The sequence below is a fragment of the Manis javanica genome, chromosome 10, assembly GCF_040802235.1.
Source record: "Manis javanica isolate MJ-LG chromosome 10, MJ_LKY, whole genome shotgun sequence".
Lineage (NCBI taxonomy): Eukaryota > Metazoa > Chordata > Mammalia > Pholidota > Manidae > Manis > Manis javanica.
Genome location: NC_133165.1, coordinates 91,800,708 through 91,826,392, shown reverse-complemented (window position 1 = coordinate 91,826,392; position 25,685 = coordinate 91,800,708). Strand labels below are relative to the sequence as shown.

Below are 25,685 nucleotides of genomic sequence, written 5' to 3'. Positions count from 1 at the left end.
GGATGAATTCTAAAAGCATTATACTAAGTGAAAGAAGTCAAACACAAAAGTTTATACACTGTATGATTCTATGTATATGATATTTGAGAAAAGATGAAATTATGGGAATAAAAAACAGATTAATGTTTGATTAGGGGCTGAAGTGGGAAAAAAGGATTAACTGCAAAGAAACCCAAAGGAACATCTCAGGGCCAATGGGGTACATTATATATATTTATTTTCATCTTTCTTATGTTTTACTTTACAAATGGGTTTTATTTACATAATACATAGATATATTCTTATTATTAAACTCTTGAAAGGAACAGAATATGTCAATATGTCAAGTAGGAAATGTAAATTGGGAAATATTATTTTAAATTTGGGATGGTTGCACAATATACAGAGTTCTCAAAATTCCTCCAACTATATACTTTAAAAGGATGACTTTTGTCATATGCACAGTATTTTAATAAACCTGATTTAATAAAAAGAGAAAATAAAAATCTATTTGATTCCATTTCACCCCAAAATACTGCATAACTCCCCAAACTACATATTGGGGCTCAATTGGTTTTGTATTTCTCAGAGCACTAGAAGCAGATCCAATCCAGAGGGTAGAGTAGAACACAATTGAAATGTTCAATGCAATAAAACAAACATTAAGAGGTCAACAGCCTCAGAAATATTATTCTCAAGACATGATAAGAGGTCAGTAGCCACCAATCCTAAAAATAATGTGGGAAAATATTCAATGCCAAGTGGAGAATAGAACTAAAGCTAGGATACTGGGAAGCATTATGGAGTGTTGATTGTGTGATAAAATTGCAGGTAAGCTGGTAAAGATTAAACTGGTAGTTACTAAAACAAGATAAAACAAAACAAAAAACCAGTTTTAAGTAGAAACACCAGCGATCATTGTTTCTGTTTGTTTTTGTTTTTTATCTGAAAAGCAGTACTAAGTAGGGATCAAGGATTGGGAGAGAGTGGGTCATCAATAAGCATGAGAGGATATGGAGAGCAGGTCAAAAATATTTGGATGGTGAGATTTGGTCATGGAAGCTACAGTAAGCTCAAAGGAGGTCTGTGGGAGATAAGGAGAGGAACTAAAGATGCTTCTGCTGGGGAAGGAACACAAATATATGAAGGCAAAGGTGGAAAAAGGACTTGTTGAGTACGCTTTATGGTTTCATGCCTTCTTATGGATCCATTGTTAAAGAGATACATGTTAACACTTAAAAAAGCTAACTGTAGAGCACCTATTCATTTAGACAGTGTTGTGTATTGGTTGGTTATGATTTCAAATCCAATTGATTAAGGCTTAAGTGAAGTTGTTTTGATCTAATGGTGAATCTGTTTACATTGGAGGCTGTGTCAAGATGATGTCATCAGAATTGTGCTGTTGTATGCTTACCAATATGAATATATGAAAGAGTGCTATAATCTGATGGGCATTTAAGCATTAAATACCAACAATTTGTGAGAACTTACCAAGAGTTTTGGGTCTGGGTAAGGCTACACTTTGCTGATCAAAAAATAGTTGTCCCAAGACCTTGGGACATTAGATCCTGCCATGGCAAGGCTATTCTTTGCCAGCAGTGGTGAAAACCATGTGGCAGCCCTGTGAAGATCATCTTGCCCACAAACACCAGTGCCTTAGGACTGCCCAGCATCATGCTCTACCGGAATAAGGGACTTCTGATTTGTGCTGGCAGATGGACGGACATGGGCTCTTGGCGGCCTAAACCAACTCTTCTGAGAACCAACTTGTAGAAAGGTACATCTCAACTAAATTTGGACTTTATCACATTCATCTACCCTTTGCAGGAACAACAGTGTAATGACTAATTGGCTTTCAGTATGTTCTATCTTTATTGGCATATTAGAGACATCCTCTGTACTACTGGCTTGTGAAATACTATTATTAAAAATTATAATTTCTGCAGTGAACCTGTGTCAGATTATTGGCAAAGACAATCTCAGTCTCTGAGCATAATTTGTTGTAAATAAAAGATGGTGGATCTCTATCTCTGTTTCAGTAGCTATCTGTGGAGAGAGGTATATAATGCCAGTTTTAATATAAAACTGTATTTCAGAAGTTGTTTTCATTGTGTATTGTAAAAAGTTTGGCTTTTTAAAAACAAAACAGTAGCAAGGAAAAACCTAGAATAGTTATTACCAAGTTATAAAAGACTATCTCATGTTCATAATATATTATTATCTTGCATTTTCTCAAGTGTGATGTTAAGAATAAATGTAATAATCACATGTTTTATTACAATAATTAGAAATATCATACATGAGATAAACACCTTACATTTTTAAAAATTAGATAATAATATAGTAAAATTTCATAATTTATATTAAATTCTGTACAACCTAGAATAAAAATTGTTTTTCTCTCCCAACAAATCAGCATTTTGAGTCATCTTAATAGTTAGGTTGACAGATATTTTTAACTGATTATGACTTGTATCACAACAACTATTTAAAACGATCTCTTCAGTAACTCAGGCTTCTTTTCCACAAATATCTCTAGCTTCAGTATCATTACTTTCATAAACTATAAATACAAATGACTGAACAGTTAGTTTTTTTAACTAAAAAAATATTATATGAGGGCAAGGTTTCTGACTGTTTATGTCTGGGGTTTTATTTCTACTACTAAAACTGCTAATGAGGAGCTGAATTACAGATAAAATAAGTCCCAGGGGTACAGCTTTTTCAGTTCTAAAATAAATCAATAAAGCCAGAACCAGAATCAGGTTAATATTGCCAAGGCCAGAAGCACTAAAAAAGGAAAAGCTGGAATGGCAGAGAAAATAGCAAAGTGGAAATTAGCTCCAAAAGTCTGATAAATGGAGCAGGTAAAGTACAGTGCAAGGATGAGACACGTTTAGTTTCAAACTGACCTTGAACAGCAGTCTGACCCTGACTGTACCCTTAATTCCTGTATTTTCAGACTGACTGCTTCCTTTCTAAATTTCAACATACTTCACCTTTTTTTTTGTCTTTTTGCCACCTCCTCTCCCTTTTTCTTTGTTCTTTGTTCTTTCTTTCTTATCCTTACTCAATAACCATTTAATAAGCTCTTATTACATGCTACAAACTTTACTAGACACATGTACTTTATTTCATTATTTTGATAATAATAAGGCACAATGTTATTTAACATTTAAAATGTTACTTGGTAACAAGGAGCTTTTATTATTTCAACATAGTTGTTGTTTTTCTCATTATAAGAACACATTTGAGCACAAATATCACGTTATTTCATAGTAATCAATAGTTTTCCTTATTTCCTTTTTTTCAATTACTTGTTTGGAATTTTCTACTTGCATAATTTTCAGAATGTTCAGTATTCTGCTTTAGAGGCTTTCCTTTTCCCAGACTTACCCTGTTCATGGGGGGATCGCCCTGGGCCTGCTGCCTGGAGCAGAGATGAATGGACAATCCGTAGCAGTGGCTTCTCTTGACACATTGTTGCTGTCTAAACGGTGGAGGCAACAAAACAGAGATGGAATCCTGTCCCCATTGAAAGGATAATTAAAATATTTAGGAGTACAAATCACTCAGATCACCTGGATCAGACCTTCTATTCTCCATTCCCCTAGAACAATAATCTCCATTTGCAGGGTTTCACAGCCACTCACCTCCTGTGGCTCCATGGGTGGCCATACCATCCTCACTCGTTGTTCTACTTGCTTCTTTATGACACCTTAAATTACAAAAGAAAATACAGTCTACAAGATGTGGCCCTTCTCCATTCATTCCCTCTCCTATTTTGTTTACTTGGGTAGTAGCTCTTAAAATGTAGTGTGGCCAGATCATTTCTCCTAGTTCCTGAAGTATTAATTTCTTGTATTGAGGTTTTGGAATGTAACAATAAGTAAGTAAAAAACAGTGTGTCAGGGTGAAAGAGAGATAGAAGATGAGATGATGTAATTCCTCTTGCCTCATAAATTGAAAACAGTATGATAGAGAGACAGTGCTCCATTTTCTTGATTGTACAGGCCCTGGAACTCCAAATCAGGAAGGAGGAACTGGAGAAAGTCACATCTTAGAGCCATCTTTCACGGGTTTTGTGGGCATTGAAAATCAACTCTGAAGGCCTTCATTAAGATAAAAAAAAATGCAAAATTATGAATTCAAAATGAAGGATAAAAACTAATACTTATTTAGAATAAGAAATCACAACAAATTACAAATTTTAAAGAACTTTTAAAAATTACAAAATCCAGGAGAAAATGCATAGTTTATTGCTTAAGCCAACTCTGTAATTCTTTTTGTCTCTTTACATTTTTGTTGTTTACTCTTTGATCATCTTTTTCATATAAAAATGATTTTATGACATCTTTTATCTATAGAGAGAATAAAGATAATTTCGTTATTTCTCTAGGAAGGTTGATCAAAATTTGATTTTTTTTAAACTAATGATAAAGTAGAAAAGTTTCAGTTTCTCAATTCTGCACTGACTGGCCTGTGAAACCATGCTAGCAATACTGTAACTACACAGACATGCTGCAAACCACATAATATACCCTACTCTGCCCAGCTTTACCCTTAATCAGATCTCCAAAATATTCTCCCTTACTCTAGAGCCTCTCTACCCCATGCCTCACACTCCCTCACACCCCATACTTGAGGATAAGTCAGAAAGGAAAGAGATGGTCATTTAACCAACTGTGGCTAAAGTCCTTTACTTTTTGTAAATTTTACCAAAACATATGACTTCTGGGTAAGCAAATTGCTAGGTAGGATCTTTCCAGGGATTTGGAAAAGGCCTTTGCAAAAGTGGAGTTCTGAAGTTCAAAAATGCTTCATTTGATAGCATAACTGCCTTTGATGCCATTATCCACTCTTCCTGGTACCCATGATACTCATAAAACACACATATACTTTGGGATTAACCTCTGTTATGAAGAAAGCATCCTTGAAGTTCTTTGTTCAGTTTTTCTTTCCTTCATTTTGTTTTTGTTTTGTCTTATCAAGACATGGAATTGCTCCAGATAAGCAGGAGTGAAATGAATCAGTGATGGTGGCTCTATGGGGACGATGTTTCTAAAGGCTAGAGCATAAACACTGTGATCAGTTGCCCCAGTCATGGTAATTGAAGGCCTAAGCAGATGTGGCTTTCCTCATATGGTGATGACTAAATGTGAACCTAGCCATACCAGACTTCAGACGCCAGGCACTAAAAACTTTGGAGAAATTCTGCAGAAACTGTGGCCATGGTATCGAGATATTAAAGAGAGGGTTCTTTGAGCAGACCATGTGGGCATGGAGCAATCGGGGATGCAGCCATGCCAGACTGATGACAAGACATGCATAAGTGACGGTAAAATGATAAAGGCTGAATTTCCCAACTACTTGCCCACCAGAAGCTATTCTATAATTAATTCGATTAAGAAAATAGAGGAAAGTGACATTTTTCTACCTTAGGAGTTATATAGCAGATTCACACTTATTACAAATACATTGTATATTCATAATTATTAGTGTCTTTTAAAATATATATCTTTTCAAGAACTAAGAAAGTGTTCATCTCACTCACTCTTCCTGAAGGTTCCCTGAGAGTATCTGCCAGAACATTGTGAGCACAAGGTAAGATCTTAGCACAAGTAGGTGGAAAGAACTGGAGGTAAGTAATGGAAACAGTTAAACAGACACACACATAAGCATAATTCTATACGTGCTTATAAGGACTTGCATATAGATAAAGCTGAAGTGGATAATTGTATTTTGCATTGTAGAGTTAAAATTACTGGAAGTAGGGAAAAGTAAATGAAGAACACTTGATTCCTTATTCCATACAGAGAGAAGTAAAATAGTAATATTTACTTTTTAATAAAACAATAAATACAAAATGTTTTTAAATGATAAAAAGCAAAACTAGATCTGTAATCGCAATGAACTTCTTCAAATCTCACCTCGTAAATATCAAACTGTTAAGAAAATACACCCAGAACTTAGAACTAGGCAAAAGGGATCCGTTTATTCTCTCAAGGTCATGCAATGCCACTTCATGCCTCTAGGTGCAAGCACCTTTGCTTGACTTCACATTTACTCTTCATTAGTTTTTTTCTGCAGTGTTGAAAGAAAAGTGCTCTATTGTAGAAAACCAATAGCAATGTAAGTAATTATTGTCCCACAGAAATGAAATGATTCTTGCCTGAAAGCTTTGCAAATGAATTTTATTTGGTAGAGATTCAAATGATACCAGCAAAATTACAGTTTGAATGCCCTGTAGGGCATTAGTCAGTTTTGTATCTAAATTAGCAATCTAATCCAAGCATTCTGTCTTTCTGACATAATAAATACTGGTGCTCCCTCCAGGTCACTTTGGACCTGCCTTTCCAAGTGGCTGCCTCCCGCAGTCATGGAGTAAGTAAATCTTTGACACATGCTCATTTTGTGTTTGCAGGGCAGCCAGGCTTTACAGTTTTGGAAACTATACCTATTATAAAGAAAACTTCTTGGTATTCTTCTTGGTACTTGAAGCAAGAGATGGGAATGAGAACTTAGCCTCCTGCTAAACTGACTACCAGACTTTATCACTTCCGGAAGAATACTCTCATGTAATCCACTTGCTATTCATGGTTTTCACAGTTTTTACGTAGATAACAAAATAGCTATGAATGAAAAGAGAAAATGGGAAGTTGTATAAGTGAAACAGATAATGATTAATATTATTTGCAGTATTTTTTGGCGAAAGGTACTCAGAAAATTAAATGAGGTAAGAGAGATCATAATCACTTATTTATTCAAAAAATATTACTGAGGGTGTGTACATAACCATGAAAAATACATGACAGCATCTCTGAATGTGTTCATGTTTTTTAAACAAACACTTTGATCAAAATAGACTTTCTTTTGTTTTTGGCATGAAATTCTGTGGTTTTAACACATGTATAGCTTCATGTAACTGCTGCCACAGTCGGGGTACACAACTGTTCCAATATTCCATGTGCACATTAAATCCGCAGAGCTTAACTCCTCTTATAACTGGAAGTTTATACCCTTGGATCAGTATCTCATTGTCCCCAACCCCCAAGCCCCTTGCAGCCACCTATCTATTCTGTTTCTATGAGTTTAGCTTTTTTAGATTCCACATATAATTGAGCTCATACACCATTTGTCTGCCTGTGATTCTGTCCTCAAGTTTCATCCATATCTTTGTAAATAGTGTATTTGGATGCCACTTATCAGGCTAAGGAAGTTCCCTTTTATTTCCAATGAGCTGAAATTTTAGTATTTATAAAAGGTTATTGAATTTTGTCAAATGCCTTTCTTATTTCAGTTGACATGATCACATGCTCTTTTTTCCTTTTGTTCTTTAAATTTGGTGGATTGCACTAAGTAATGTTCAAATATTGAACCAATCTTGTATTTCCAAGATAAATTGCACTTGGTTGTGATATATTATTCCGTCTTTGTTCCTGGATTTGATGGACTAGTATTGTGTCAAGAATTATTTGAATCTATATTCTTAAGGAATTTTATCTCTTGGTCTCTTTTCTTATGCTGTTTTTGTGGGATTTTGATGCCAGGATAACCCTGATCTCATAAAATGAATTGTAAAGTATTCACTCCTGTTCTACTTTCTGGTAGAGATTGTTTGGCCTTGATGTTATTTCTTACAGATTTTATAGAATTTTCTGGTGAAACTCCTTGGGGCTACAAACCTTTATTTATTTTTTTCTAGAAGGTTTTGAACTACAAATTAAATTTCCTTTGTATTATATGAACATTCAGCCTATCTATTTCTTTATGGATGAATTTCCATACCTTGGGATTTTCTAAGAATTGTTTTATTTCATCTATGTTGTATTTCTCTGTTTAAGTTTTTCATATTATTTCCTTATTTTTCATTAATTATCTGTAAGATCTGTGGTGATATATATTTCTTTTTCATTTCTAACACTGGTAGTTTGTGTCTTCTCTCTTTTTTTCTTAGTCTAGTTAAAGGTTTATCAATTTTATTGATGACTGCAAATATATATGAAGAACATATACTGCAATATAAAATTTTCTAAATAGTTTATGTAGATACATGTACATATAGATGCAGATAGATTGCTAGATACAATTGGTGCAAATCACTAACAATTAGTGAATCTGATACTGGTATTAATTTTGTAAATTTTCTTCACATTTGAAATCATTATCAAAATAAAAACAATAAAATAACTCAACAAGTAGAAACACTATGGGAAAACAAAAGGCAAGAGAATCCAATCACCAGGGAATTTTAGACTTTGTGGAGGAGCAGTGGAGGATGGGATTTATTTAGTGGTGCTTTGTGAGCCACTGTGTACAAGCTAGATGCTAATTAATATTAATTAAATTCTGCATAGAAAAATGTAAGTTAAGAATTTTCAAATCACTGATCCATATTAAAAAGAAGGGAGAAAAGAAGACCCTGCGTCTGGTTTGTGTGAGACTGCAAGTCCTTGCTGTGTCAGTTTTTCCACCTGCAATCCCTTCGGTCGGTCAGCCAGGGCCCTTTGGTCTTTGGCGGCCTGGTATCTCCTTTCAGAAATGCGGGGCTGGATCTAGTCCTATGTGTTATTCCAGTTCTACCACTAGGTTCGAAATAATATGAAAAAACATTTGGATCCTTCTGCTTGTTCATTAGATCTGTAAGTGAGAATGGCTCGTCCAAATCTGACTTACAGTGGCTACTTTCATTCAGAATCTCTCTCCTCTGTCTTTGTCTCTGCTCCTGTCTTTCTCATTTCTCTCTCTGTCTTTATCCCTGTCTCTCCTTGTCTCTCACCACTCATCATCTATCTATATGCTATGTACTTGGTATATATCATATATAGTTCTCTTTCTCTCTTTGTATATACATATACACACACACACACACATGGAATATACATATATTCCATTTTCCTAAGGAATAACAGATCAGTGCCTTTTGTGGTACAAGTACCATTTTGATTGTTAAACTGTTTCAGCCAACTGTATGTTTAATCATGACTCCAAGTATGAATAAAAAGTGTCTCATTTTAAGTTTGTCTTTATACTTAAAGAAAGATGGGGTGTCGTCTGTTTTTAACAAATGTATTCTCAGCACCAATAATTTCTTCTAATCTCCACAAAAGATTCTTTACAAGTATTTTTTAATAGCTGATTTAATGTACTATGCTGTTTCTAGAAAATTCCATTAAACATTTATTTTTTTCAGATTCTTACATGGCACAATATAATGTATTTAATGATGAGCCTTTTCAGAAACTCTGAAATGCCCTAAAATGCTATTCTATATTATCAATCTATGTATATTGGCATGTATAAGTGTTCAAATTAATAATTAATTTTAATTACTAAATGATTGATTTTAATGATTAAATATTGAAGTTCAATTTGGACAATATGGAAAGATACCCAGTCAGATAGTGAGAATACAATAGCAGATCTAATATTAAAAGTAATAAAAAATAACATAGGCACTGTCCTTGATTAAAATTGTGCCTGGACAATAAAATTACCTCCTCTTTTACCTCTTGTATGTAATTAAGGTTGCCAGATATAGAAAGCACAATAAGAATTCTAAATAACTTATTTTAAAAATCGCATTTGAAGTTTTTATTCAGAATAAATGTGTATGTATCTTGTCAAAAAGCAGACTAATTACTTCTGAAATATTGCTTTAAAGACACCAGGCCTTTTTTCAAGGGCACGAGGAGAGTGATGTTGAAGTTTTATCTTACACTGATTAAGCAAATAAATGTATTATGATGACTAAGATAATGACTTCTCACCATTGACACTTAGAAAATTAAACATTTCTAACTAAAAATGAATAAATTGGAATATTTTAGTAAGTTTCTCTGTAACTCATATATGAATGTCCTTTATTTTTAAAACAAGTAATTCCTACTAAAAATTATTTTATGTTTAAGAAACATTAAAAGGTGCCCTTTAAAAGTACTACTTGCCTCAAGTCTATCAAGCGTAATGACAATGATACTTTATGAAATGAAGAATAAACAAAATATCTCAGAAGAATTTTTCCTCTCCTAATGCTGTATAAGCAGTTTTTCACTTAACAATTGTTTAGCCCTCCTAAAGTTTAAATGATAAAAAATAAAAAAGGATTTCATACTTTAAATTATGCTAGCCTTAGGTAATATAATTTTTAAGGCCTATTGACTCCTTCTTTTCTAGTATATAAGGTTAATTGTAATATAGAGATACATTATAAAAAACATTTTGATAATAGTGTAGAAATTAGGGTAAAGGATGCATAAAGTAGTAATGCATATATTAATTAGAATTTTTAAGTCAAAGATGTTATTTTTTAGCATGAATATTAATAAGAAAGTGTATGTAACAATCTTATTTAGGCCATCAACAGGATATTGACTTATAATTGCAATTCCTTTCTCAGTATAAGTTTGAATAGAAATTATATAAGAAATATATTATCAATTAGAACTATAATAAGACTAGGGAAAATGTTCCATCTGAAATTATTATGGCTCCCTTTATTTATTATCAAATCCAACTTTCTTAAAAGTCTTTGGGGAGTAATTTAACTGAATAGCAACTAGTGAGTTACAAGAAATGATCTATCAGTGGAAAGTTTGATACAATTTGTGAAAATACCGTACAGTATTAACATAGAAGATTTAATACATATTTTTAAAAAGGTCTGTATTTTGTGGTAATTTAAGCAGTTTTCTGCACTTAGGAGAATATTTTTAGAATACAATAGTATTTTACTTTTTATTGTTAGTTTAATATTCAGTAATACAATGATAATTTTTCTTAGTATATTTACATTATTTTAGTATATTTATAGTAAAATACTTGTGTTATATAAATTTTTCTCAACTTATCTTTTACATTTGAATAATAGCATATGCTCTATAAGTACTTCCTTTCTTAATTTTTTTTTTTACAGACTTTATTAATGTTGTCTAGAACTTAAACCTTAAGCATGCTATGAATCATCATTATGTTTGGCTTTATCATCTGGTGATTTGACAATAAACTGGCATGACTCAGCAAACAGAATTTGACATACCGGAGAAAAGACCAGGGGCACCCTGAGAACAGGCTCAAGACTGAAGGCCTCTGAGCAGATTGAGGGCCACTTAACTTGTGGGGAAAATGCTGTATGCTCTTACAGGTTAGCAGTAGAGAAAGGCCGTAGTGGAGGAAAGGAGAAACCTATTGTATGGAAGGCAGCGCCTGGAGAAAAGGAAAGAGCCTTGAGATGATATTCCTTATCCAGCAAAACCTGGATTGAGCCTATGATCTTTAGGTTTCTGTATAATCAAAGGAAAAAGTCAACACACAGTTGAAAATGCCTCCTGACTACCCAGTGGTTTTGACATCACAGCCACAACTTCTTCATTCTCTGTTCTCTGCTTGGAGAGTCTGAAGTAAGGTAAATTGAATATGGGAAGCCCAGTATCTATAAATGAAGCCAATATAGAAGGTATGCCCTACCTAGAGGTACAAGGTGCTGTTGGCAATAAGTTATAATATCAAGAGGGAAGCTGGGCAGAGAATGGACACATAATATTAATATGAAAAAAAAACAGTGGAATTGCAAGAATAGAAAAAGTGCCTTACACAAATGTAAGGATCTGGAATGCAAAGCCAGAATGTTGACTAAATACGCCAGACAAATACAAGGGCAGATTCAGATTATCCAAGAATTTCAAATGCCCTTCTCCATGAACCATGATGCTTGGGTTTGTCAACTATGTTTAAAGAGCTAGGAAAGATGTTGATAACACTTATTTCTTTTACCTCCTCAGTCCTGAGATCTTCATGTATTTAGGAATGTTTCGAAGTGGAAACCTTGTCCAGGCTTAGTCTTTTCCCACTGAAGAAAGCACGAGAACTGGCTCTAACCTCAGTATGAATCTCAAAACACTTCACGGATATTCTCAGTCTCCTCAGTCACTGTTGAAGAGACTGAATGCTGGGTTTATGGATGGAGGGTGAAGTCAGAGTCCAGTGACACTGAGTTTGTTCTGATTCCCCTTCTGAGAGACTGACTGAGGGTTAAAAGGTCTGGAAAACTAATGAAGAGTAATCCTAATGGCTGAGAAATGAGACATTGTGGATAGAGTATTTCAGGCAGGGTTTTTTTTTTCTTTAACTCCATTTCAGCCTTGATCAAGTAGATGGAAAGTTCTATTCACTGTGGAAGGCATAGAAAAGGAAGTCCATGGGGACAAACATCACAGCAGGTATATCTGTCAAACTAAGCTGTAATAGTCCTTAGTTGTTTATGTGTTCTGGTAATTAGCTGAAAAACATTCCCTCTGGCCATTGATCTGTGGGTGTCCAGTGGTTTTTTTAGACGTCTAAAGTTCCCAGTGTTTTCTTCCAAATCAAATACAATCTGAGAAGATTGGTTGTGTTTTTAGTGCCTGGGTTGGTAGAGAAGGAACATTCTTCAATAAATAGGAACACCTTTTCAGGAACAGATGAGAGGCCAGTAACAGTAATTGTTCCACTGCAGTGAAAACATTTGTCTACTTAAGCATATGGTAGAGTTGTAAGAAGTTGATTCTAATGAAATGAATATTTACTTTGTCCTGGGGTATTCACGGTTGTGAGTAAATGTAGCACATGTCAATCTTCTGGGATGTCTTTGCCCTAGGAGTGTGTATCACAGGTGTTTGTGTACTATCATCCAAGAAATATCACTAATATCTAGATCAGATAGGGTTCTAGGAACTGTGTGTTAGCATTGAACCAGACAAAGTCCATATCTTCAGAAAGTTGAAACTCACAGGTCTGATATAGGGCCATCAGTAGTCACTGTATACTATGTTTAAATTCTGGGGCACAGCCCTCTGCCCTGCCAAGATGGTATTATTGCCAGCCTGGCAGTCAGTCGAAGAACTTTATTTGCTCTTAACTCCATGGGTTTACCTCTGCATGTCCCTGGATCTTGCTCAGTTGTTATGACACACAGCAGTCATCTTACTGCCAGTCGTAGATCATCAATAGTCACTTGTAGATATGGTTATATGGTCATAAAGTTTTCTGACTGAAGAATCTTGTTGTGTGGGTCTGCCTTTGTTATCCCAATATTAAATGTGAAGCAAGCAATCCAACCTTTGATTTAGCTTTTAATGTATATGTCACAAATCTGAATTACTGAATTTCTTGAAGAAAGCGGTCTCAATTCTTTGGCAAGAATTACATGTATGGCTGGCTCTGAATGAGCTAGTTCAGGATATGGTGATCCAAATGTAATATTGGGGGTTCAAAGCACCACCCTAAGTAGGATCTGATGTCTCAAAGTTAGTCTTGATTTTCAATAGCACTTGGTACCATACAAGCTAATTTATCTTAACCAAAACAAATAACTTGCAAAAACAGATACAGAGATTTTAGGAAGTGAGTGCCTGGATCATTACTGTTCTAAATATACTTTACCACTGTTTGGGAAAATCTGTTCTGATAGTTTAAAACCAAAGGTCAGAGAAAGCCATACTGGGGCAGAAGTAAATAGGGTTATGGTAGATGCAAAGCTAGGAACTGGAAAAAGGCCAGAAATTTCATTCACCTTTTCTGATACAGTTACTGAGGAACTTAGAGAAATGGAACATGAAAGGGGTTGACAATATTCATGGAACCCCAAGAATCTGAATATCCTTGAATGTCCTGTGCTTTCCAAGTGGGAACACCAGTATTATATTGATGCCTTGATTAAGTAGGAATTTCTCCTACTGACTTTCAGTGCACACTAACACAAATTTCCTGGGACTGAGCTGGAGATGTATTGTAGAAATAGTGCCTTCTCAGATCAGAGATTAAGGGGAGGGCCATCAAGTACATTTCAATAAAACTTCCATTCAGTAGCTTATATGTGAATTCAATCATGAACCACTTCAAAATCTGAGTTCTATGAAATATTTTCCAGAAGGAGGATAATCTCTCAAAGGATGCCTTCGGGAATATTTATGTAATGTTAATAATTTGAGTTTTAATGAGAAATAAAGAAACTATTGATATAATAGATACATATTTTAATTTTTAAGGACACATTATTGGAATAAAGGAAGATGAAGAACTAATTTACTTCCCTTTTTAAATATCATAATTTATCCCTTTAAATTAAATTTAAAGTTACAGTCTAGAGTGTTCTAATTTTGTAGCTAAAGGAGGGATGCATTTAGTATGTTGAGAAGCTGGTTGTAAACATAGTGTGCTGGTGTTTACAGGATGACAAAGGCTATGGAAAACCTCCATTAGTGTGTTGTCTTCATTGCCCTGTAGTTCTCCATTTATGCATCTATATATCCCCCACCCTTCAACAACTGGAAGGTGTCTTGTGGTTAAGTCACATATTTTATTATCTTAATCATTTTATGGACTAACATCAGCCTGGATCTTTCCTATTCATTTTATTAAGAGGGCAATCAATACATTTTATTAAATGCATGAGAGAATGACTCAGCTAATCTTACTGGTATACCATCTAATGAAATCACATGACAGTAGCTCACTCAAATTTAGACAAAATATTCAAGTGAAAATAAACAGGCTCTTCATTCTTAAATTTGAAAAGGCAAAACTATAAAATGAAGGCAAATCTCAAATGAAGTTATGCCTTTAAATGTTCTAATAATGTACAAGATGGAAAGGAGTTATCAACTGGAGCTCCGTATTGTCAGTCGAATAAGGTGCAGAGGTGTCAAGGTCAAGCTATGATGAGATGTACATAATTTATGGGGATATGCTTAGATACATAAATGAAGTGAGGTAATGAGATGTATCAAAAGAGAGGTGATTGGAGAAACATATATAAGCATTGTAATGAGATGCCTAAACCTTAGATACTAAGACTTTGAGAAAGAAGAAATGCAGCCAGGCATAAGGGAGTACATTTTGATCCTTGTTATCTTATACAGCCCCTAGGAAAGATTGTTCCCATCCTCCCAGCCCAGGCTTTGCTTCTAGCAAATTACTTTATGATCTTGCTTTGCAAAACTGTTTATATTGCTGTATAAGCACCTCCTGGTAGGGTAAGGTGATTCGGGCAAGAGGTGGTTTGTGCCATTGAATTAATTAAAACTGCACTTTAACTAAGGTAATTCTGGGTGAATTTTTTTGCATTTGTATGACAAACAGATCCGAATGTCATGGCCAGTAATGGAAAACAAAATAAAACCAGCAAGTTCTTTCTACTGAATCAAGTTAAAAACGGAAATTTTATCTAAAAAAAAGTATTTTAAAAGATTCCAATAGCTAAACTTACAATGATGGGACACAAATAAAGCCAAAAGAGTAATTCAATCTAATTTATCAACTTTGAAACTTTATAATTTTTTTAAGTTGGAAAATAAATTTACAGAAGTAAGCATCATTTCCAGTTCTCTTCTGCAGCTACCTCAGGTAAATAAAAATGTTATATTGCATGTGCAATATATGCTCATTACTACATGGGGAGGCAAAATTCTACTTTTTTCCATCTTTGGTTTTCATCTGGGATTCATACAAAAAGACAAATTAACAAGAAAAACCATGACTGCATGCAGCACACATCACACAAGAGAAGCCTAACCTAAAAGTAATTTAAACAGTGGCTTAGAATTCCAGCTTTTATAGCATCTTCAACAAAGAACAATCCGTTTGTAGAGAAATGATATGACAGAGGAAAACGATTTCATTTTAAGCATCCAAGGACAGCAAACTATGAGAAGGTAAATATAGGAGAGGAAAATAGTAGAATAAGATTTGCTGGCAGCTTCCTCTGGTGCCATCTCTGGGCCAAAAAGAGTCTGTCTCCAGTTAGAGAATTTATATCCTGCCTTTAGTCAGAAAAGGGCAGAGGAGGTGGGCTTTTTATGGGTTCGCTGCTTCTTAATTGCCTTAGCTCAAAATGATTTTTATGTCGAATAGGCATATTTTGGGGTGACATGCTGGTTTCTTTCAACTAGAAAAAGAAAAATAAATACAGATAACCAAAATGAGGAAAATGAAAACCACATTTAATTTTAACAATCAAAGAAAATCTCTGTTAAAACTTTGGCATATACTTTAACTTGATACAAGTTCAATTCCTGAATATTTGTTAATATTAACTTCACTGTATGGCTCTATTAAATAAATCACAAATTTGAAATGCTGGACACAGACTTTGGTGTCAGAATGTTCAAGTATTGAAGTAGTTATGTAACTTTAGATTGTTTGGTTTTATGATGCTGTCATTTACTTATTAGTTTCTTTCCTGTGAAGCAGATCAAACTGTGTGTTTTCATTATAAATTTGAGTTGGTTATAATTTTTCATTCTAGAGTTTCCATTTGATATTTTTATTATACTTCTTATTTCTCAGTCAAGATTTTTTGTCTTCATTTATGAGTGTATTTTTTTAAATCTGGTTGAGAATAGTTTTAATGGGTTCTATAGAGTCCTTGTCAGATGATTTCAAAATCTGTATCAACTTGGGGTTGTCTCTATTGATTGTCTTATATCTTAAGAATGTGTGGCATTTTCCTGGTTGTTCATATATCAAGTAATTCTGCATCAAACACTAACTGTTGGCAGCCGCGCTCAGAAAATAGCGCCCCATGCAGGGCAGCCGGAAGGCCCCGAACTTCCTAATGACAAATCATCCCACACCACTAAACTACATGCTAATTGCGCCTTGGCATAAGGACCAATGAGACCCACCAAATGGTTATGCTAATAAGGCATATGGAGCCGCACCAACCAGGTCAGAGCATGAGAACTATATAAGCAAGCCTCTCCTTCCCCTCTGGGTCCTGCCCAACTCATTTGTTTCACAAAGAGCTGAAGAATAAAGCTTTCTGCAGAAGAATCCTGCTGTTGTTGCATGCTGTTCTTGCCGGCGAGGACAGGGCACGCAACAAGTGGTGCCGAATCCCGGGAACCAGAACATCACCGGCACAGGGAGGACCCTTCAGACATCTGGAGAGGATTCAGAACTGCAGGTCAGAAGAAAGCCCGGAGGGGTAAGTTCCAAGAGGCCCCTGCTTTTTAGGATGATGGTTGATGGTTCTCTGTAAATAAGGAGGCACCATGGGGAATGCACCGTCATTAGTCACGGCGCTGCAGACAGCTCTCAAAGAGCGAAACTTGAAGGTCTCCAGCAAAGTCTTAGGATCTTTTGTGAAGGAGATAGACCGTGTGGCCCCCTGGTTCATTTGTTCAGGGTCCCTCTCAATCCCGAGCTGGGACAAACTGGGGAAAGATCTTGATAGAGAGGAGGAGGAGGGTAGCCTGAGGGGAGGCACCAGGCCCCTCTGGAAACTGATTAGAGCTTGTCTGCAAGATGAGAGATGTGAAAAGGTAATAAAAGAAGGTCAGAGAGCATTGACAGATATCCAAGAGAGCATGTCAGAAACGGAAAGGGAAACAGAGAGCGCGCGCGGCCGAAAAAAGGCCACAAAAACTAAGGTAAAGAAACCTCAGAGTGAGGGAGAAAGCCCGCCTAGGGCAAAAGCGAAAGAGCCCCGAGAAGCGAGTGACAATCGCCTCGGAGAAAATAGTAAATACCCCTGGAAAGAGTTGAGGGACCTCCAACTCTCCAATAGGGAATCTGAGGAGGAGTTAACGTCCGCAGAGGAAGGGGAAGAAAATAAAACCGCAGAGTGTAGAAGTAAGGGAACCAGCAAAGTTGAAAAGCGGACCAAGGAAAAAATGAAAGCAGGGTGTCCCCCGACGCCCTTTGCCCCGCCACCTTACGTGAGTGGCGCACTCTCCTTTTGCCACCCAGATACTCTTCAGGCAATTAGACAAATGTTTCCTGTATTTGAGGATAATGGCGTACGCTCTCACCAGCCCCTGAGCCATAAACAAGTTAAGGAGTTAGCAGAATCCGTTCGGGCTTATGGAGTCAGTGCTAACTATACCATAGCACAAGTTGAGAGATTAACAGAGACAGCCATGACACCCGCAGACTGGCAATATGTAACTAAGGCATGCCTTTCTAGTATGGGGCAATACATAGAATGGAAGGCATTGTGGCATGATATCAGCATGACCCAGGCACGCGCAAACGCGGCCGAAGGACAGCCTGCATGGTCATATGATATGCTGACGGGCCAAGGACAGTGGATAGCCGACCAGACCGCCTTCCCCTTACAGGTATACGCACAAATAAACACGTGCGCCGCCAAGGCATGGAAAGCCCTCACCAACAAAGGAGAAGTATCAGGCAATTTGACAAAAATTATTCAGGGGCTGAGCGAGCCATTTTCTGACTTTGTCGCTCGTATGATGGAGGCCGCAGGCAGAATATTTGGAGATCAGGAACAAGCAATGCCCCTAGTGGAGCAATTAGTATTTGAACAATGTACCAAGGAATGCAGACAGGCGATAACACCCTGGAAACAAAAAGGGATACATGCCTGGTTGAAAGCCTGTAGAGAAATAGGAGGGCCACTCACCAATGCGGGCCTAGCCGCGGCCATATTACAGAGCCACAAACAAGCCAGGATCACTAACAGAAGTATCAAATGCTTTCAATGCGGGAAATTAGGACATATAAAGAGAGAGTGTAGGAGCCCAGCTTCAGAACAAACAACCCAAAAGACCCCTGAGTTGTGCCCTAAGTGTAAGAAAGGCAGGCATTGGGCTAATGAGTGCCGGTCTATTAAAGATATAGAAGGGAAACCCTTAGAGTTGCCAAAAAATGCCCAGAGGGGCCCCCCTCACCAGGGCCCGCAAATATATGGGGCAACCAGCACGCAAGTGTCATTCGGGAACAACCAGGCCCCCCAAGGAGAGCCACTTCAGGTTCCGCGGGATTGGACATCCGTGCTACCACCAGAATAGTGTTGACTCCACAGATGGGAGTTCAGCCTATCCCTTCAGACTTTAAAGGCCCCCTACCACCAAATACCATTGGGTTACTCCTAGGGCACTCTTCTGCTGCATTGAAAGGCCTGGTAGTTCATCCCGGAGTCATAGATCAAGATTATGAAGGACAGGTAAAAATCATGTGTTCGGCTCCCAGAGGAATCTATCCTATATCCCCGGGAGACCGCATAGCCCAGCTCTTAGTTTTACCTAGTCTCCACGCCAATTATCCTGCTACCAACACGGAGAGGGGAGAAAGGGGCTTCGGCTCCTCTGACTGGGATTCAGCCTTCATAGTATTAGATTTAGCAGACAGACCAAAATTAACTCTTCAAATAGAGGGAAAGAGCTTTGAGGGAATCCTAGACACTGGAGCAGATAAAAGTATTATCTCTGCAACCTGGTGGCCCTCCAAGTGGCCTGTGACCCAATCCTCACATTCATTACAAGGTTTAGGATATGAGTCAAGCCCTTCAATTAGTGCCAAACCATTGAAATGGCGAGCCCCTGAAGGACAAGAGGGTACAGTCACCCCTTATGTACTCCCTCTACCGGTCAATTTATGGGGGAGGGATGTCATGAGAGACTTAGGCCTCAAACTCATTAATGAATACTCCACCCCCGCCCAAGGCATGATGATGGACATGGGATACATCCCTGGCAAGGGGCTGGGGAAACACCAACAGGGACACATAGAGCCCATCCTGCCCAAAGTAAAGAATGACCGTCACGGCCTGGGTTTTTCATAGGGGCCATTGAAGATGCCATGCCCATACCTTGGCTCACAGAGGAGGCCGTATGGGTTCCTCAGTGGCCCCTATCCTCTGAAAAATTAGAAGCAGCTCATTGCTTAGTGCAAGAGCAGCTCCAAGTGGGACACCTAGAACCCTCTGTGTCCCCATGGAACACACCCATATTTGTAATCAGGAAAAAGTCAGGATCATGGAGGTTGCTTCATGATCTGAGAGCAGTAAATGCTCAAATGAGAATGCTTGGACCCGTACAACGGGGACTGCCACTCCTCTCTGCCTTACCCAAAGAATGGAAAGTGCTCATAATAGATATTAAAGATTGTTTCTTTTCTATACCTCTAAGCTCCAAGGACAGGGAAAGATTTGCTTTTACTTTGCCAGCTATTAACCATGAACAACCCGATGCCAGATTTCAGTGGAAGGTCCTCCCTCAAGGAATGGCAAATAGCCCCACCATATGTCAACTGTACGTTCAGCGAGCGCTAGACCCAATTCGTAAGACCTATCCCACGCTAAAGATCATCCATTACATGGATGACATCCTTCTTTGCTCCCCACAACCAGCGGAAATAGAAGAAGCATATATAGATCTCACTAGATCCCTAGAAAATTGGAGACTGAATATAGCAAGCGAGAAGGTCCAAAAATCTACTGTTAGCAAATTCCTAGGAGCAACCATTTACACAGATGTAATTTGCCCCCAAAAGCTTGAGATAAAACATAATCAATTGCGAAATTTGAATGACTTCCAAAAACTCCTAGGGGATATTAATTGGTTGCGCCCATACTTAAAGATACCCACCACTGAATTGACTCCACTATTTAAAACCCTAGAAGGAGACCCACAACTAACGTCACCGCGCTCCCTCACACCTGAGGCATTACAAGCCATTCGCAAAGTAGAACAGGCTTTGATGACAGCACAATTAAATAGAGTGCAATCGAATGAACCCTTTGACTTGTGTGTCCTTCCCACCCCAGAGCTGCCAACAGCAGTCTTATGGCAGCACGGCCCACTGATCTGGATTCATCCCCAAGCCTCTCAGGCTAGGACAATAGAGTACTATCCAGCAGCCGTGGCCAAACTTGCTTTGAGAGGAGTAAAAACCTCCATGACACATTTCGGAGAGGCTCCAGCTAAAATTATAACCCCTTACAGCGTAGAACAGATGCAAGTATTATGTGCTATGAACGATGATTGGGCCATACTTGCTTACAGTTTCTCAGGAACCTTTGATAATCATTTCCCTAAACATCCCCTCATCAACTTCGCCAAAAATCATCTCCTAGTATTTCCTCGGGTCACTAGCCTAACCCCGCTGCCTCATGGAAAAACAGTTTACACGGACGGGTCTAAGACAGGCACAGGTGCCTATGTCCATGATAGCAAAGTTGTGACAAAAGGCTACACGCCTGACACTCCACAAATAGTGGAATGTCGCATAGTCTTAGAGGTCCTACAAATCTTTCCTGAACCTTTAAATATTGTGTCTGACTCCTGTTATGTAGTTAATGCAGTCAAATCTCTAGAAGTGGCCGGGCTAATCAAAGCGTCCAGCCCAGTAGCCACTTTGTTCAAACAGATACAATCAGCACTACTTCATAGGCAATCTCCTTTGTATATAACTCATATCAGAGCACATTCAGGCCTTCCCGGGCCTATGACCCAAGGCAAACACCTAGCAGACCTCGCAACCAGAAATATAGCTTTTCCCCTGCTAGACCCTATCACCACAGCTTCAAAATTCCATACACAATTTCATGTCACTGCCGAAACACTGCGCAAGTGGTTTAGCATAACCAGGGCCGAAGCTAGGAACATTGTCCTTAGCTGCCAACATTGCTGCAGCTTCCTTCCCACACCTCATGTTGGGATCAACCCCAGAGGTATTAGGCCTTTACAAGTTTGGCAAATGGATGTGACGCATATTTCGTCTTTTGGGAAACTGAAATATGTACATGTATCCGTGGATACTTGTTCAGGAGTCATCTTTGCCTCCCCATTGTCAGGAGAGAAAGCTTCCCATGTCATCCAGCACTGCCTTGAAGCTTGGAGCGCATGGGAGTTACCACAGATTCTGAAAACAGACAATGGCCCAGCCTATACCTCTACAAAATTTGCTCAATTTTGTCATCACATGGGGATAAAACATATCACTGGCCTTCCCTACAACCCACAGGGTCAAGGGATTGTGGAACGCGCGAACCGCACGCTCAAATCCTATTTACTTAAACAAAAAGGGGGAATTGAAGATATACCCCCCACACCAAAAACTGCCATAGCCCTAGCACTTTTCACTATAAATTTTTTGAATCTGGATGCTCAAGGCCATACAGCAGCGGATCGCCATAATCAGTGGCCAAAAGACCCACAAGAACTAGTAAAATGGAAGGACGTGTTATCTAACCAATGGAAGGGCCCGGATCCAATCATAATCAGATCCAGGGGAGCTCTGTGTGTTTTCTCCCAGGGTGAAGAAAATCCCTTCTGGATCCCGGAGCGCCTAACGAGGAAAGTCCTAAACAAAGGAGATGACTTCGCTGTACCTCCTGACCCTGCTCCTGACACTGGAGACCCCGACTCAGGGAGTATTGAGATGGGGAATCCTGTCTGCCTTTCCTAAGCCTATGCCTGTCCGTTTCAATGCAGCCATTTTTCCGCGCTTTTTCACTACCAATACTAGTATGAACTTGCCCTACTTAGTTAAAGACACCCTAGTAGCTCCCCTGGGAGAAAACCGATCCTTCGTAACTAATGGGTCATTATGCTTCACCACTCAGAATCTAGCTGGCTGTATCTCCCTGAAACGGAGGAAATACGGATGGTTCAGTGACATAATTCTAGAGGCCAGTAGCCTCCCCGTTATGTCAGCTAAATTTGAAGGGCCTAATAAGGAAGGGAGCCCGTCCTATAAGAACATGACTATCCACCAGATGGTTCTCTGGATCAATGGCACATTTGTACACTCTCCCAGGAACAATTCCACCGACAGGCCTCGTCAACCCAAATATGCCTCCCATTGTGTGGGCGACTATGAGGGAGAGCTGTGGCCCTGGACTGACTGTCAGTCAACTGTAGTAACGTGGGCAACTGAGAGGCAGGAGTTTACCATCTCCCCAGATATGGAGGGACGGCCAGCCAATGAGGCTTGGTGGCCAGTAAAGGTGTTCGAAGGCGAGTTTCGTCAGCAGCTGAGCATGAACCCCTTCCATAAATGGATGCTGTGTGGAGTCAATGGCTCGTGTACCAACCTCTCCCCCTTTTCCGCCCTCCAGGGTGGGGGAATCGGTGTAAAAAATATCACCTTTTGGTGCGAGAATAACCACATGCGCGCACACTGGAACATGATCATGACCCATAACAACGAGAACTACACGTGTTCAGCAAAATCAGGTCCAGAGTCACCTAATTCCCTTTTTCCACCTTCTCCAGTATGCGTATACCCCCCATTTCTGTTTATCTTATCCAATAGTAGCTTTGACTCCTGCTCCAATGAAACCTGCTTTCTGTCTCAGTGTTGGGATGCGCGTAACTTTACCAATGCTTTGGTAGTCCGCATCCCCCGTTGGGTCCCTGTTCCCGTAGACGCCCCTAACACCATGACTCTGTTTCGAGAAAGGCGCGATTTCGGTGTTACAGCCGCCATAGTGCTCCTGATCTCCGCGACCGCAGTCGCAGCCACCGCCGCTGGTATAGCTTTAGACACCTCCATCAAATCGGCTACAGAGCTCAATAACCTTGCAGCCTCAGTAGCTTCTGCCCTGGACCAACAGTCCACACTTGATGGCAAACTGAAAGGAGGAATAATGATCCTCAATCAACGCATAGATCTCGTGGAGGAACAAATGGAGGTGCTCTGGCAAATGGCCCAATTGGGATGTGAGCGGAAATATCGTGCCCTCTGCATCACTAGCATTCAATATAAAAATTTTACACGGGCAGCTAATCTGTCACGAGACCTGTCCCAGTATCTTTCAGGAAACTGGTCCCAAGACTTCGATGGGACACTAGAAGAGCTGCGGCGAGAAATTATCCACATCAACTCCACCCGTCTAGATATCTCCGTAGCGGAAGGACTCTCTTCCTGGTTCCTCAGAGCTCTCTCCCACGTCAAGGAGTGGGCGGGCATGGCTGGGATGGGCGTGTTCCTGCTTGGAGGTCTCATGCTCTTACTCTGGTTGTTATGCAGACTCCGCAACCAACATAAGCAGGACAAGGTGATCCTTGCTCAAGCCCTAATGGCAATAGACGTTGGCGCCTCTCCCCAAGTGTGGCTCAACATGCTTAAGAAGGAAGCTCGGCTTTAGCTTGAGGTAGCTCTTGCACCCTGAGCCCATGTGGCACTGCACCAGGCCCGAGTACCTCAATGCTTAATCACAGCTTTCTTTAAGAAGCTCATGGTGCAAGAGGGTTGAGAAAAAGGGTCCAAACCCTTTGTACCAAGCGGTCCCAACGCCAGCCAGAGGATGCGAGGCAAAGCACTGCAAGAGGTCTTGGACCCCTCTGAGAGGCATGCCTGACTGCATAGGGGTAGATGCCCAGAACCCCTCTCCAAAAAGGGGGCATCAGGAAGTATGATGGAGGTCAGGCCTCTGTCTCCGCCTCTGCTGGCAAGTTCCGCCTTGAGCTTCTGTTAGACAAAAAGGGGGAGATGTTGGCAGCCGTGCTCAGAAAATAGCGCCCCATGCAGGGCAGCCGGAAGGCCCCGAACTTCCTAATGACAAATCATCCCACACCACTAAACTACATGCTAATTGCGCCTTGGCATAAGGACCAATGAGACCCACCAAATGGTTATGCTAATAAGGCATATGGAGCCGCACCAACCAGGTCAGAGCATGAGAACTATATAAGCAAGCCTCTCCTTCCCCTCTGGGTCCTGCCCAACTCATTTGTTTCACAAAGAGCTGAAGAATAAACCTTTCTGCAGAAGAATCCTGCTGTTGTTGCATGCTGTTCTTGCCGGCGAGGACAGGGCACGCGACAACTAACATTTCGAATGTTATGTGGAGACTCTGGATCCTGTTATATTACTCTGAAGAATGTTGATTTTTTTTTTAAAGCAGGTAATTAGGATTCAAATTATAAACTCTGACTCTTGAAAGGCAGCTTACATGGCACTTGTTTTCCCATATAGCTGAACTTGATTCAATCTGCCTCATGCTTACAGGATTCAAGGTTTAGCCAAAGTGTTGGAAACAATTTATACCCAGAATATTGGGCACCTTCTCTCTGGATTTCTTCTTCCCCTTCACTCTTCAATAGATGTGATTGTCCTGACATCTTTTTCTTCCTCAAGTCAGAAAGACTGGCTTATCACAGTTTTAGTCACATCTGAGGAATACGACTTTCTTCCCTTAGGCTAAAATCAGAGAAAAACAACAGAAAACTTACACCTATGTTCCTTGTGTTTCCTTCTTCAAGTGTTAACTTTCCTCTAGAAGTTGCCTGATTTTGTTGACTCTCCAGAGCCTTAGAGTAGGAAGTATCTATATTTATATGTGGAGCAAATGGCAGAATTTCTAGAATCTCCCAGCTAGTCTTAGTTCATTTACATATCAGTAGGTGTTTACCACTGCAGAGCCTCCTGTTGATCTGGGTCAAGGGGTGGAGAGAAAATGACCACTCTCCTCCCTCCCCTATTCCTGATATGTAATTGGTCCGGCATTTGCAGGTCACCGAGGACCGGCCCATGGAGTTTCTCCCAGAAGGGGCCAGCAGTGAGGAGCAGTGGCTGCAGGGCACTGGGGGAAGGAGAGTGCCCTCCATGGCCAGAGGAGATGGATGGAGCTGCGGCCTGAGGCTCACACGCCCTGGCTGGAGGGATCGGACAGAGCGGGAGCTGTGGCCAGAAGAGTTGGACTGAGTTGGGCCTGGCTAGCGACTGCAAGAAATAAAAGCCTTTTTTTCCAACCTACCTTTTCCCTTGACCTATTTCAGTTTCTTCAGACTCATAGGGACTCACGCCTGGCAAAGAACACACTTCCCCTGGAGCTACACTGTGTCATCTATGTATCTGTATCTCTATTTATCTATCATCAAGAGAGTTAAGTTGTAGTGAGTTGCTACAGTTGTTTGATTTATAAATCTGTTCCTTAGGCATTGTAACATGAACTATTCCAGAAACTCTGCTGGTAATCT

The 25,685-nt window shown here is 39.3% G+C and overlaps 1 long non-coding RNA gene across 1 annotated transcript in view; it reads left to right on the top strand.

The window, feature by feature from the left end:
* The window catches only part of LOC108400740 (uncharacterized), a 55,837-nt gene extending 30,375 nt beyond the window's left edge, over positions 1-25,462 (top strand). The window contains exon 2 of the long non-coding RNA XR_012121516.1: positions 25,219-25,462. This is a non-coding gene — a long non-coding RNA (uncharacterized lncRNA). The remainder of the gene's footprint in view (positions 1-25,218) is intronic.
* The last annotated feature ends 223 nt before the right edge of the window (positions 25,463-25,685 follow it).